The sequence below is a fragment of the Melitaea cinxia genome, chromosome 28 (genome assembly GCF_905220565.1).
Source record: "Melitaea cinxia chromosome 28, ilMelCinx1.1, whole genome shotgun sequence".
Taxonomy (NCBI): domain Eukaryota; kingdom Metazoa; phylum Arthropoda; class Insecta; order Lepidoptera; family Nymphalidae; genus Melitaea; species Melitaea cinxia.
In genome coordinates this window covers 3,733,729-3,739,728 of record NC_059421.1, presented here as the reverse complement: position 1 = coordinate 3,739,728, position 6,000 = coordinate 3,733,729, and positions in this window count along the sequence as shown.

The window sequence follows — 6,000 nt, the reverse complement described above, 5'->3', positions numbered from 1 at the left end:
ATTTATTATTAAATATCATCAGAAAATACCATTAAATCATCGCGATATTTTTATGACATTGCCTAGATGGTACGAAGTAACTTTTTGAATCGGATAAAAAATAGTATCCCAATAGACGTTACAGAAAATTGTAAACATAATGAATATTTTTTTAGTATGTTTAGTAGAATTATACTGAGATAGTTACACTACAGTTTATTAAGTTGTTTAACTAAATTAGTTTCTTAATCGCAAGACCATTAGAATGTCCTACGAATGTTGCCCTCATTCTTAATCTCGAGGGACCGAGGGACGAAGCTTTATTTAATAATTATGTCCCTTCATTAGTGAGGTAGGTTAGTATCTTGACCTGTCTTCTTGTTATTTGGATAAGTTTTCAGGGTATTCATTTAATGAATTGTTTTTGAAACGATATTCTTAGGGATTTCGATGTAACATGACAGCCTCCCAAAATTTAAAAATAAACTTATTGCAAGCTTTACTTCTCTATCTTAACATTAAATGCATCACTATGTCTTTCAATATCGATCATGTTCTGTATGTTTTTCATTAGATGTATGAGTGTCTATATTTCTTCTCTTTAACGTTGTTATTATTTATAGATAAATTGTATTTTTTTTTTCTTTCTATCTTCTTGTAAATTTTAATTTATATAAGAATTAGTTATTTGAAGTTTTTAGGTTTTTTGTTTTTTATATAAATATAAATTTAAAATAAATAAAATAATTACCACTTAGATGGAACTGTCCTTAACCACGCCGTGGCAACTTGTAAATAAAACAACACTCAGTAAATTATTGTAAACATTTATTTTTAAAATCTGTATTAGTGTAGGTATGTTTTGTAAGTTGTCCTAAAAAAATAAATAAATAAATAAACATTAGTTAGGGGCTTGAATATTTTTAGACACTCAAATGACATAATTTTTGATTTGAAAAGTTAATATTTATAAAATGAATGAAATTTTGAAGGGTTATATTGTAGACTCGCTGTGCCCGCGACTTCGCCCGCGTGGTATCTATTTTAAAAAATATTGTTCAGTTTGCAGAGTTACACAATAAATAAATGTATACAATAAAAGTAGCCTAAGTTACTCCTTATTACATCAGCTATCTACCAGTAAAAGTCCCATTAGCCGGAACAAACAAACAGACAGACAGAGAAAAATTGTAAAAAACGTTATTTTGGTATACGTATCCGGTAAAAAGCGGTTATTTTAATATTGCAAACAGACACTCCAATTTAATTTATTAATATAGATTGTGTTCAATAGATACTCACATTTTTAAGATGCACGTTAGCTAAAATATACACATTAAAAGTGTATTTTAATTATGAAACGTACTTATAACATACCTCAAGCCTTTAAATATTTATTAAATGTAGATATTTTAATTATGACGTGTACTTAATTATAACACTCAACCTTTAGAGGTAGCAACGATACTTGCAGTTCTCGTTGTTCTCGTATGTTCCTGAACGCTTTATTGATAAGAAGGAATTTCAAGTATTCAATAATTTTCTATCATAACAGAATTTCTGAAAACAAGCTGAGAGTTATAAGTTGTTATTAGCTGTTCTACTCGTGTATGAACAGATATGGGATTATTATTTTTGCTTCACGCACACGTTAAAGCACATTTTCAAGCCGGATTCACATAAGCAATGTTTTTTTACGATAAACCTCATCGCTCTTCCCGGTAAATTGAACTCAAACAATATTTCTTCATACTTCGCGTTATCGCCGGAAACACCTCAACTGGAATACATTACTGTACCGCTCGCCAGGTATATAGCTAAATGTAAATATCTAATATATAAAATTCTCGTGTCGCGGTGTTTGTAATTAAACTCTTCCGAAACGGTTTGACCGATTCTCATGAAATTTCGTGTGCATATCGGGTAGGTCTGAGAATCGAACAACATGTATTTTTCATACCCCCAAGTTATAAGGGGGGTGGGGGGGGGATTAAGGAGCTTTTTACATGTATGGCAAAACGTTTTTTTTTCGGGGTCAGCTAATATAATGATAATACTATTCAAATGAATACGATAATTAGAAGACAAGAAAGGTAATAATATCTTAAGTTTTGACCTTAGTATAATCGTTATATCGTTAGAGCGACATTAAAATTAAGCCTTTACTGGATTTACGGACCTTTGTCTTTAAAAGTTTGGACGTTTAATGCGGCTTTTAGGTAGAAACAAAACTTTGTTGGAAACTATAAATTGTATTACCCGTTTTAATGAAAATCATATTTAAAATCTTTTACAGGAAAACACGTTCTTTATCATAGTAAAATTCAAAACTAAATTTTTTTATTACTGAATATGATAGCATTTCAATTTCAAAAATAGACAAATAGGTATAATATATATTACAAAATATCAGTTTTCAATTCTTGATAAGGATATTTACAATGTAATAAAATACAGGTAATGTTACTAATGGATTGAAGTTGAAAATCGACACTATTGAATCCGTTAGTAGGACTTTCGCCAAGTTTTTGTACCCTCTTTATATATGTTTACGGTTATCTTTCCAAGGCTCGCCTCGGAGAGCTATTTTCACTACTCCAATGAAAATTTAATGTCACATAAATATATTCGTAAAGTCGATATTTCGAAGTATCTTATTTTTTATTCGTATTTATGTAGTCATAGCTGCCTTTCATATTTTTTACATTTCATATTTCATTCCTTTTTCGGCAAACGCAGTATGAAACGATCTCCAGCCTACTGGACCGACGATCTACGTAAGATTACCGGTGTAGGCTGGATGAGGATTGCGGAAAACCGGGAACGTCTGGTGCGAACTTGGGGAGGCCTATGTCCATCAGTGGACTGCAATAGGCTGAACTGATGAACTGATGATGATGCCTTTCATAGATGTAGTATTACGTACGCATTCGAAATCCATGTCGTTAAAGTTATTAAAAATGACGATTCGTAAGTACTCATGGAGTCTATCTGCATAAAGCCGTTTTTATTTTGAAAAAGATGCTCAGAGCATTTGGATCACCTCTATTTAAATTATTTTAGTTTGTTGAAATTACTAGGAAATCTACATTTTGGCTTCAGTTAAATTGTTCCCCAGCTGCTAACAGAGCTCTGTTAGTTAGCTCCGTTTATTTTTGTATTCATCAAATGAAATGTAGAATTGTGACGAGGAAATATTAATCTACGTGGAATTCATGTTACTGCTCTAGAACTCACACAAACATAGTATTGTGGACTGTTTGTGACGTAGTTTGTTTTATTTATAGAGAAAAATGAAAGTAAAAATCAGATTTGGTATTTTTCTCGTATATAGTTATAATTTATATATTGTCTAATTTGCTCTTAAAACAATACACATCTTTTAACTTTCTTTTGTACAGTTAAAATACATTTTATTTATCCTGTTTTTACTCACATTTTATAACTATTTTAACATACAGATGCACCACAGAATCAACTCGTACACGGTCGACGATGTACGGGAACTGGGGGCATAGCCTAAAACTGTCGGTGGCCAGTAAACCATCTTTTTTGAAGTGATAACGTTATAGAAATCGATGAACACCGGCTGCAAGCACGAAAAAGTGTCACGTTCCGTCTGATTATTATTATTGTTACACGCTTCGGCGTGTAATATCCCACTGCTGGGTCTGTAGGTCTCTTTCCTCGTGTAAGAGAAGGATCAGAGCTTAATCCATCACGCTGCTCCAATGCGGGTTGGCGGATTCCGTCATACTGATTTTGTTAGGTAGTCATTGTCTATGGTTTTGATTTATGGTTAATTAAAAAAGAAATAAAGATTTCCTTCCCTTCCGTCTATGGCTTCAACTACAGTGAACACGTCTTTCATTAAACCCTTTCCTATATTAAATATTTATATAATTAATATATACCAAGAACATTACATGGTGTCAGAAGTGAACGTAAACAAGTGGACGAATATTAAAAATGTCGCAGACGCCAGCAGCGAAGAAAAAAATAAGATCTGCAGACGACGGACACATGGCGGTCGCTGGTCAGTCTAATCTTATACAATCGTCTTCGTCACTTATTAATAATATTGAGAAACTCAACGTACATTCGTCAAATATGCCGCTGACGTGGAAAAACTTTGCCACAAATTTAAAGATTTACATGCGGGCAAATAACTTTGAAAATGAGTCGGAATCACGTAAGGTCGCCATTTTGTTAGCATGCATCGGCAGCGAGGCATTAGAGATATTTTATTCATTTAACGTCGACATCGATGTAGTCACTTTCGATGAACTCCTAAAGAAATTCGAAGAATATTTCCTTCCCAAGGTGAACATTACGATGAAAAGGCACAAACTTTTTAACAGAAAGCAAGGTCAAGATGAAGATATTGCGTCCTATGCTACAGACATCAAAAACATCAGCCTACAATGTGGTTTCGATGAGCTGCGCGACAATATTCTTAAAGATGTATTCTCATGGAATCTAAACAATAATAACAACTACATCAGGGAAAAACTTCTAATCAATAATCCTAAAACATTTCAGGAGTCACTGGATCTATCCAAAAAATTAGAAACGTCAAGACAACAAGCCAAATTTCTACAAGGGGAACAGTCTACTACGTCACAGTCATTTGTCGGAAAGGTATACAGTCAAAAAGAGTCAACTAATAGACATCTTTACAGTTTTAGAAGTTCACGGAAGAGCAGTCCGAGGAGAAGCCAGTCACGAAGCAACCTCAGTCAGTCGTCAGTCATCAGTCAAAGTCCCCACAGGAAAAAAGAAGCCAATCCATGTCATCGTTGTGGTCAAATACACCGTGTTCGTTGTCCAGCCATTGGAGTAATCTGCAACATATGCAGAAAACCAAACCATTTTTCTAAGGTATGTCACACCATTAAGAAAGTCCATGCTGTCAGTCAGTCAGATTCTAATGTAGAAGTATTTGTCAGTCAAATTTTATTGTGCGATTCAACTAAAAACAGTGTATTTCAAACTGAACTATTAATTAATAACATTGTAATTAACTTCATATTAGATACAGGTGCAGAAACTAATATTTTATCTTTCAATGACTTTGGAAAATTAAATTTATCGACAAACATCTTACAAAAAAGTAATCATAAGTTAAGTACATTTAGCGGAGAAGTTATACAAACTAAACCAGTCTTATGATATAATATTTCATATAGTTGATTTGCCGTGTAAAAATATCATTGGTCAAGAGTCTTGTCAAAAGTTAAAGTTAATCAAAAGAATTCATAATGTCAAATTTCAGTCTAACATAGTACAAACAGATATTTTGTCCAAATATGCTGACTTATTTGAAGGAATAGGTTGTTTAAAAGATTATCAAGCCCATCTTGTCCTAAAACCCGATGCCGTAGCCTCCATAGATCCCTGTAGGAAAGTCCCATTTCGTCTTGCTGATAAATTAAAAAGAGAATTAGAGTCACTAGAAAGAAAAAATATCATTAAAAAAGTAGAGGAACCTACAGAATGGGTTAATTCATTAGTACTTACTTCAAAGAAAGATGGAAAACTTAGATTATGTATTGATCCTAAAAAATTAAATAATGCTCTCATGAGACCTCATTTTCCTTTACCTACAATTGATGAAATTAGATCTACATTGAATGGTGCCAGGTATTTCAGTACATTAGATTGTAATAAAGGTTTCTGGATGATATTGCTGGATGAAGTATCGTCAAAACTTTGTACTTTTAACACTCCCCAGGGGAGATATCGTTTCTTAAGACTACCCTTTGGTATTAGTGCAGCTAGTGAAATTTTTCATAGTGAAATGGTTAAAAGATTTAGTGATTTGGAAGGAGTAAAAATAATGATAGATGATATTTTAATATATGCTCCTGACAAAGAAACTCATGACAAACGTCTAGAAAATGTTTTAAAAAGAGCTAGAGAGATTAATATTAAATTTAATAAAGAAAAATCAGTAATTTGTAAAGAGGAAGTTAGTTACTTAGGTCATGTTTTCAGTCAAAAAGGTGTAAAAGTAGATGA